Source organism: Cryptomeria japonica, chromosome 3, assembly GCF_030272615.1.
Source record: "Cryptomeria japonica chromosome 3, Sugi_1.0, whole genome shotgun sequence".
Taxonomy (NCBI): Eukaryota; Viridiplantae; Streptophyta; class Pinopsida; order Cupressales; family Cupressaceae; genus Cryptomeria; species Cryptomeria japonica.
This window is the reverse complement of record NC_081407.1, coordinates 612,322,588-612,333,280: the sequence shown is the minus strand read 5'-3', so window position 1 is coordinate 612,333,280 and position 10,693 is coordinate 612,322,588.

The window sequence follows — 10,693 nt, the reverse complement described above, 5'->3', positions numbered from 1 at the left end:
ATACTATGGCATTTTGGATGATATACTTGAGTGTGATTTTAATTCCTTCAAATTAGTTTTGTTCATCGTCAAATGGTACAGGCTACAATTGAATAAAAATAATCTTGATAGAACTGTTATTGAACATGATAATGGTTTTATAATGCTAAATACAAGGTCATTTGAACCAGTTGGGGATGAGCCCTATGTTCTTCCAAGCCAATGTGAGAAAGTATTTTACTCAGAGGTTCCACATAACCCGATTGGTCATTTGCTGTTAGACATAATCCAAGAGGAAGGCTGATAAAGTATAATGTGATGGAAGAAGAAGATACTGAAGAAGTAGAAGATGAAGTGGATGATTATCATAATCAACAATTTCACAATGACGATGAAGAAGAACAAGAAGAAGAAGAAGATGGTGACGATGATGATGATGATGATGATGATGATGATGATGATGATGATGATGATGATGATGATGATGACAGTGATGGTGATGATGATGATGATGATGATGGCGAAGAAGTTGATGATGATGATGATGACAATGATGATGATGATGATGATGACGATGATGATGATGATGATGATGATGATGATGATGGCGAAGAAGTTGATGATGATGATGATGACAATGATGATGACGATGATGATGACGACGACGATGATGATGATGATGATGATGATGATGATGATGATGATGATGATGATGATGATGATGATGATGATGATGATGACGATGATGGTGATGGTGATGATGATGATGATGATGGCGAAGACATTGATGATGATGATGATGATGATGACAATGACGACGACGACAATGATGATGATGATGATGATGATGATGATGATGATGATGATGATGATGATGATGATGATGACCTTAATGTTCATGATGATGAAGAATGAAATGTATGAGGAATGCGATTAGTATATTATCTATTTAATATTGACTTCCTGATAGAATTTTTTTTACATAATTAATTCATTCTATTTTCAATTCTAATGCCATTACATAATTAACTCATGACGCACCTTTTAATATGGAGATGAAGATAGGGAGTTTGACTATTTATGTGATAATTTTTAAACTGTGTTTATTTATGGAAATTGGATTGTTTATTAGCTATGTGACTATTTATGTGACCATTTAGTTGAGGATCCTGCATAGTCTACATAAAGTAAAGGTAAGGAATTAAAAAATTTACAATGATTTTGATGACAACATCTTTTTAGTATTTAATACTCTTTTTGTCTACAAAGTTCATGTTGTTCATGTTGTGTATGATGTAATTTCGCTAATGTTTTTTATATTTTTTCTTTGTCATAGGCCAACATGGATTCATCACATATCGCAGATAGAGATGTACCTTGTGGCACTTCTACTGAGCAGGTAAACCTCATTATAATTGTACAAATTAGGTAGAAGCAAACTGTTACATTATTATGTTCTTTTTTTTAGTGATTTATACTAATTTTATAATTGTTAATGATATTCTTGACACAGATGGATGTTCGGGGAAAGGGAAAGGGAGTTGCAGTACCTGAGCACCTTTCTATGGATGTGGAATCATTAGGGTTAAGCAATGATGACCTTGAAGATCCCATAGACCTTATGAAATTCTTTAAAATGCCTCTTATAAATATTAGAAAAGAGATTGTTGCTTTGGCAGTCGTGCATCCTACCACTGATGAGATATGACAGAGGGTGGAATTATTGTATAAGACAACATTAAACTTGCAAGTAGTAATGAAAGCTTTAATTATAACAAAAGTTCAATAATGGTTTATATTTTATTCTCTTTTTATGTCATTAACTAAAATATGTACGTATTGTTTTTACAACAATTTATCCACCCTCATGAAAGTCATTCCTATGATCAGGGTGTTGCAGGATCAGGTGATGATGATTTTCTTGTATTATCACTTGCTTGGCTTATCACTCTGAGTACCCAAAACACATCATAATTGATACTGTCAATTTTCAAAATAAAGGTTCATCCTTGTTTACAATTCTTGCACTTTTCATATATTTAATGTTTGATATATTTAATGTATTATTCTTTAGGTGTTGTCAATGTTACTGTGCAAATGTCGATGCCGCCTCATTAGAGGTCACCCTCACCTATATTGCCAACTACAGTGTCAGCAACACGTAGCATGCAGACATCCTCTAGTGCATGTCATATTGGCCCGCCCACTATTGGTAGATCCCTCTTTTGCTCTATCTTTTGTCATGTGTTTATTTCCCTTCAAGCTTTCTTTCTTGAATGCTAATGCCATTTCATAGTGGATTCATTTTTTGCAGGAGGATATGCACATGAGGATGTGCCACAGGTGACTACTATTGATAACATAGCATCGTTTCCTAGATCTTCTCGTATTGCTAGTATGGGAACATTACAGGCCAAATTCATGGTGAGTGATGAAGAAATGCTTCCCTTAAAGATACAAAAGGTTCCAAGTACTTTAAAATTATTATTATATATACTCTAATTGTAATTTACTTTATGATCACTCGTTTTGGACTAATGATCCCATGAATTTTTTGTAGGCAATGATATTTTCTATAAACATCTTAGTGACATTGCATTGTAGATATTTGGGCCCACCATACGTAAAATGTGGTACATCATATGTGAACTAACACTTATCCACTTTTGATTTCATATCATTGCTAGAATAGTTTTCCTTTGATCCATTTCTTGAAGTGTAATAAATGTAGCTTCAGTTCATTTCTGAATCTAATAGGTTTGTTTTTGCTTTAAAAGGTGGAATGACCAAGAAAAAAGGTTAAAAGATGAATTGACAAACCAAATGGTTGAGTGGTTTGGAAATGACACCTTTGACAAAACCAAGCTCCTTGAAAAAGTTGGCACATATCTAAAGTATGTGAGGGACCAATATAGGACCCATTTGGAGAGGAACCTAAAGTACGAGCATCCCCCCATGATTCCAAAGAGGGAGTGGAAGGACCTGATTTTGGATGGCAAGGAGAGAATTGAAAGGAAAAAAGGAAATACACTAGTAGATGCTAGAAGAAGGTACGAGATACTATTAAGAATGTAATTATGTACTAATTAATTACTCTTTATATTTATATAATCTAACATATTTCAAACTATTTATAGATTGAGTGACATGTCAAAAGCAACCAAGGCAAGGCAAGAAAAGCACGGGCAACACAAACTATGCTCTAGCGGTTACATGAAACTTGTTGCATGAATTGTAAGTATCTCATGTAAACTCCCATATTGTCTCAAAATATTGATAAATTGCAAACATTTTTTTTTATCAAACAATGCAAGCAAAATTCACGGTACCAAGCAAAAATGCAGGGCTCTGAATTCAATAGAGCGCCAATAGAAGATGACAAGAGAATTGCCTACTAGAAAGGCTATTCAATCATGGTTGATCGGCAATGATAATTGAGTGTGCATACACAACATTCGAGTGCATCCGTGACACAAGTAAATATGATAAATGGAAGTTGTTTCAAATTGAATACTTTACCAATAATCTAATTGATGTTGAGTTCCAACATAAAGTGACTATATTTGTTTTAAATAAGCAAGCAATGATAACAATGTGCATGTCATTGGAATGCAACCTGCTAATTGTGAAACACCACCTGCACATGAAGGTTTGGATGTGCATCCTAGTAGTGGAGGTATTCATTTGCTATTCAAATTTATTTATTTAGCTATTAATACAATTAAACATCTTAATTTGTAATTAGAGTAGTAATTAATTTTACCTTTCTTGTTAATATTTTAGAGCATGTAGTCGGTGGTGAGTAAGTGGAGCATGATCTGGGTACACAACCTCAAGAACGTGATGTTCCCCACTTAGGTAAAGAGGACCATTGTTATTGCTTTAAACAAATATAATTGAAATTGGTGTTCAACATGTTGAGGTTGAGGCTACACAAAATGATGTGGCCCCATCAGGTAAAGAGCACAACAATTATGTTCTCTAAATTAATGAAATACTTGTAACAATAATAATTTTTTGTTTTGAATTTAACCCATTTCTTTGTTATTGCAGAGGACCCCCCTTCACTTCAGTGTCCTCATCCCCAGTATAGGACTAGGCATACATTGAGATCATGAGAAGTTGGCGGAACATTTGCAGAGGAGGGAAATGATGAAGACACCGATGTTCCACTTAGTCTTTTCATAGCTTCAAAGAAAAAACAAAGAAAGCAATGATTGTAATCTAACTTATTTGATAATGACTGATTTTTATGTGTTAGTGAATGTAATTATGTACTAATTAATAGTTATGGATGATATGTGTTAATTAATATTGATGAATGTTGCGTGTTAATTAATGTTAATCAATGTTGTGTGATATTAATGAATGAATGCTATATTTTATTAATGGTAGAAAGAATTAATGAATGAATGTTATAAGATGTTAATGAGGAATTTAGAGTGATGTTAGGGGGGGGTGGAGGGGCCAAATGAGTTTCCACCTTCATGTGGTTGGCCCTGTTAAGTAGAGAATATTAAACTATTCTCATAACCAAGCGAAGCTCAACAAGGTAACACACTTTTCAATATTTCATTATATTGCACAGTTAATCTTATTGAATAATGTATATTGAATCATAATTGCAGGGTCCAACAAAGACAACATGAACAACAACACCACGATTTGCTGGGTATAATGAACTCCCATATTGTCTTGTCTGTACACGAATAATATGAGTTGCTTCTAGTGTTGATATCCAAGGTGGGACTGCAAAAGTTATGAATATGCCTTATCCTTGTAAGTTTTTTTATTACAACTCCTAATGCTTCAAACTAAACTTTTTGTTCTTGATATTTTTCACTAGTTGTCATAATCTCTGACTTTGATGCTTGTGCCTTAATAGAACTAGATGTTTCTTGTATGCATACTTGGTCATGGACTGCATTAATACTCATGTTTCAATGTTGACCTACAAGACATGTAAAAGGACAACTACAATTGATACCAGTGCCTTATCTAGGCCACAGAGTCATCTAAGTTTAAATGGTACTCCCACAATCAAATATCTCCACACATCCCATCACCTTGGCTTCTATAAAACCCCACATATGCCTGACATACATAAGAATTTACCCTTATCAAACTAGACTGCATTCATCAAATTCAAAATCTCCCACAAGGAATTTACTGATAGAAATGCTTCATGCATATTTAATTTCCCTCCTAGAAAGAAAAGCTAAGAAATGCCTCTATTTGAGATTGCCTTACAATCCATACTCAAATGAATAACCCTAGGTTACTCATATTGAAAAAAGTAAATATTTGCAAGTAGACCAGAAGACAACACAAAATTTAGGCTCTAAAGTTGATAGTCTATATATTGATATTAATTTTGAGAAAATATTACAAAACTCAAAGTATTCTCCATAAGACTAGAAAAAAGCTCAAATAAATTTCTGCTGTGTTTTCTTACAATTACTTGCGATCATTTTTTTAGGAGTCCTAGTATCCATTTATAATAGTATGGATGCATACAAGCTTTGGATCCTTCAAAAGAAAGTTTGTTACAAACAACCAGTCATTTTCAAGAAGTGGTTATAAGTCCTTTTCAGCATCTGTGGCTTCCTCTGGTTGTTGTTCTATTGCAACCTCCTGTAACTACTCCCAAGCATCTTCTTTCTATCCCATATACTTATCTTTCCACTCCTGATACACATCATCACTAGGCCAAGTAAAACTAGCAATCTTCTGTTTCATATCTTCTAGCTGCTTCCAAGTCACTCGTACATGCCCAATCTCTATTTCTATGAAACCATAATGAGATTTCACTTTTTCAATTTCTTCAATTGTTTGGACAAATAAGGATGTGTCATTAGTACTAATAATCTAATTGATCCTTAGGGACAAATTGTGGTCTACCTCCTTTAACCAAGTCTTCTCTTCCTTTAGCTAGACAGGACCAATGAAACCTCCTGAAAACATTTCAAATTTATGATTTGAATATTCTTTCCTATAAAGTTGGGCTTATCTTTTTATACCTTCTCCTTCCACTGAAAGAATATTCATCTTTTATAAACTCACATGTGCATCTTAGATTGTCATTCTCTTCTACATCTACATGGGAAGAACACATGAGCTCTAACTCTTTACCTCTAGGCACCCACTTATTCAAGATTGGTTCCAAAGTGACTTCTTCTTCTCTGAATTTGATCAAAATCTCAATAATCCTCTTCATATTTATGTATACATTGGAGGTTTTGACTGAGTCAACAAACTTCAAGATGGTGGCTTTCACCTTCTCCTCATATTTGTTTGCATACAATGTCTGAGCTTGTTTCAATTTTTCCAACTCATGTTGGACATTTTCAGGTAATTGGGAACTAGAAGGCATAGGAGAAGGGGGATATTCAATGATGGGACTAGTAGGAGGGGGAGAGGAGGCTATCATGAGTGTACAAGATTCATTGGGATGATATTGATCTACCAGTTGACTCTAGAGTCTAGCAATTATGTTGTCTTTGTTGGCTATTCCTTCTTTAGCATCATTGTAAGCTTTTATAATAGTCTCTAACTTCAATTGGAGATTAGCCTTTTCTTGTATCTCTTTCTCTACCACCACAACACTGAATTTTGCAGTCTCTAGGACTATGCTTGCAGCTTTCACTACCCCTGTGTCTTGGACTCTTTTAACTATCATACCTCCTAAGAGGCTAGAACCTGATGCATCCTTCCTTCTTTTGTTTTCATCCTTCTTTAAAGACCACATGAAAAGAGCATCATTATCCTTGTTGAATGTCACTCCTTCCATAAGCTTTGTTTCTTTCCTCACTGCATCAAGCACTAAGGCATCAGCTATATCCCATTCAGGGAGAATCAACACACCAACCTTTGCTACCATTTCTCTTCCTTTCTCAGGGGTGATTGCTTTGAACTCCTCCATCATTTCTTGCTTAACCTCTTCTTCTACCTGAGTTGTATTTTTAAGAGGTTGTTCACTTTTCCTCTGTTCACATCTAGTCTTGAATTGATCAATATTTTTCTTCCATAGAAACTGTATAAAAGCTCCTGATGTGACAAAATTACTATCAGCTAGGAATTCTTCACTAGCTTGCTTAACAGTAAGGTCCATTTCTTGGCCCTTTAACTCACCATCCATCAAATCCATTTCAGCATTAGGTGGCTCTTCGGGCATCCCCTCTTGGGTCTCCTCATGGGTATAGGCAATCTCACTGAGACTCCTTAACTACAATAATTGTTCAGCCACAGCTTGTTCATCTCCAATATGGATAGGAGACTGAGATGGAGAATATTGAGGCTCATCAGTTTCAATTTCCTTTCCCACTCTTTGCTTCTTAGGGGAATCCTGGATGTCAATGACATCTTCAATTTTCCTCTTCCCTTTTGAAGTGGAAGGCTCACTTGTCACTGGCATTATCATAGTGTACTTCGACCTTTTGTGCATTACATAGTCACCAGGTGGGATATCTTTGGCAAAGGCAGGCTTAGCCAATACCATCTTAGCCTTATCAAGCTCATTTTGCATTATGGCCTCCCTCTTTTCTTTTAAGGTTTGCATGAGATCTTCAAAATAAAGAATTAGGAATTTTATTTTCTCCTCAAATGGATTGAAGCTAGAAAGGGGGTCATAGCCAGTGTCAAATTGATGGATAAAATCAAGGACTTTCTTAGATGCTACCCACTTCTCCTTCCTTAGTTCTTGCTCATCTAAGTTGAATTAATTTCTAATCAGATCTTCTGGGAACTGAAATTGATGTGGCCTACCTCTACACACTGCTCTTTTTCTGAACATGCCATTGAAAAAATCCTCGGGGTTTGCACATCTTGACACTGTAGTAGACAACCTATATGGCTTAAAGAATTCTTCAAAAAATCTCCATCCACCCTTAGTGATCACAAAATGGTGAGCCATGGTAATAGTTGGGAAAATAGTCCCTTTACCTCTATTGGTTAGCTCTGCTTCTTGTACTCCCCCAACTTGTCTCAGGACTTTTGCAATCCCTATCTTCAATGGGACCTGATAGGGTAGTAAAAAGGGGGTGCCTCTAAATCCAAACACTCTAAAAATAGTAAACACAGGGTACAAATATATGTGTCCCTAATTGTGAATAATCTTGATATCCTCTGCAAACTCCTTTGGTCTGAGAAACTCCAAAAGAGCCTTAGGAATTCTAGGGTTTTCTCTGCATAGAAGAATCCTAATTTTAGATGCAAAGCACCTATCAAACTTTAAATAACTTGCATCTTATCTATCCCAAGATAGAACAGTACTCCACAATTGCACTGGCATGTCCTTTTTATCCTTGACCTTAATTAGGTCCATCTCCTTTCCAAAATAATCAGCCCCTTTGAACATAAACATATGCATTAACATGGAGTACCATCCAAATGGCCTATCCACCTTACCATTTTTGATTCCTAGTAGCCCTTTATGAATTGCATCAGCAAGGTATGAGGCATAATCAAATGTTATTGCTAGGGAGGGGTTTAGAATTTGTGCAATCATTAACATATAATGAGTTGGCATATTATTTTTAGCATCCTCTCCAAAAATCTAGCATAATGCCCAATACATACCCTTACCTCTCAGAGTGAATAGGTTGAGAGAGAATGGTTCCATTGTGCTGGGGCCTACAACTGTTAACCCCCCTATCTTGACAAAGAATTCTTTCAATGGGCCACTTCTAAGATGATCCCTTTGTGTGTTGTAAACCTGGGCTAATGACTCAAAGTCAATAGGTTATAACAAATTGGAGGACTCACTAAGTTTAAACACTTTCTTGAATTCATCTTCATTTATCTCAATCAAGACTGATCCCTTTATGTTCCTGATGCATCTTGCAAACCACTCTGCAAAAAAATCACTCTACAACAATTTTCCCTACAACAAACTTCAATAAAACAATACTTAGCAATCAAGTTGATGCAAACTCAAAAAGGATAAGTTGGTATTTAAGTTTTAGAAATTAACTCTGCATGCTTCGACTTTCTTTTTAGAATTGAATTCGCCAAATCGAATTCAAAATTGGCTCCAATGGGTCATAATTCCTCTAAGTCTTTCCTCTATTTCACTCTTTTGCTATTTCATAGGACATAAAACCCATGCTCTTTTCTTTTGGAAAACAACGCCGGCCGTTGGATCACGAGAACTTGCATCACCTTTATCTCTGTTTGATCTCTTTGCTTTAGTGCTAAGCCCTACCTCCTTTTTGCCACTTCACAAACTTTAATAGTCGTTCACTTTTCCTTCGCGAGGCCGCACAAAGCGTTAGATAAAACTTAAATCACCTGGCCTTTAACTCCAACTAGGACCATCAATCCTTTTAATTAACTATGCCTCATCTTGACGCCTAACAATTTTCACCATTTCGCTGAGGTTAAGCTATAGACATCTTAGGGCCATGAAATAATGAGAAGCATTGGATCAATCTTGAGATGAATGCCTTTTAAGTGGGCCCTTCACTTGGGATTTACTTATCCCACTTATTCTTTGGTTAATAAATGCCACATGGTAGTCAACCATTAGCCCTAGAAACTCCTTTTGTTTCCACCCTTAATCTGCCATGTGTTCCCTTTTACTATTCCCACATAACTGCTAGTTACACCTTAGGTAGGCTGTCAACCACTTTTAGAGCCACGTGGCATTTGACACATCGCTATCAAGCTCTACAAAAAGGTATCTGTTATGCCATGTCACACCTCCATGTGAATTCCACCTATCTTTCATGACTTCACAAACATTATACTTCATTTGGCTTGTGGCAGCGAATCAATGCGAGCCATTGATCTTTTTCCAACCTGATCATTCTTTAACCAAAGAAGACCACTTATCTCTGAGACCCGCCAAACCCTTTTGCCACTTCATGAAGGTTAAAACACATTCAGCTTGATCTCATGAAACCACGCTATTCATCCAATCAAATGAAACTTGATCGATGTTTAGCTTTGGTCCAGACCTATATGTCGGGTCCACCTTTGCCTTTTGCTACATCGCGAAAACTAAGTTTTGAGCACTTTTTGGTCATGAATCAATGTGGGCCGTTAGATCAACAGAAACTCGCATGATACTTATAAGGCCCAATGAACATTAGAAAAAGTAGATTAAAAGCAAACAAGAATAAAATATTTAAAGGGATAGCCTAGGTAAATGACAAGGGGAGAACACTTTTATGATAAATGGACCCATCACTTAAGTGAATAAAGTAACACCAAATTAGAAACCAAAAGGGCTTTTCTTAGGTATTGAAGCAACTTAAAACCTAAACCCTAAACCCCTTAGGATTTAAAACAAATTGAAAGAACATAGGTATACCAGACACAAAATTTTCAAAAAACCTAGCCATTTATGGACTGAGAACATCCATTTTTAAAACAGTGATAACATGACCATCCTTTTCGATGAGTCTTTTTGCACCAATAGTGTTATATCCTCGGAGACCTTTTCTTGTCAATGAGAACCATCTCCACTTTCCTTGATATCTTTTATCGATGGAGTTATTGTCTTCGATGAGTCCTTTCTGAAGTTCATCAATGCCCTTTTTATATCGATGAGACATCTCTGGGGCTCATCGATACTGTTCAAATCTTAGATACTTTGATAGAATGCTTTTAGACTTGTTCGATAACTTATGGGTTATTATAGTATCAATGAAAATGATGATTTCTTCCAAAGAGAGATGGCTTCTATCGATGAAACCATGTGTATCGGAGACAT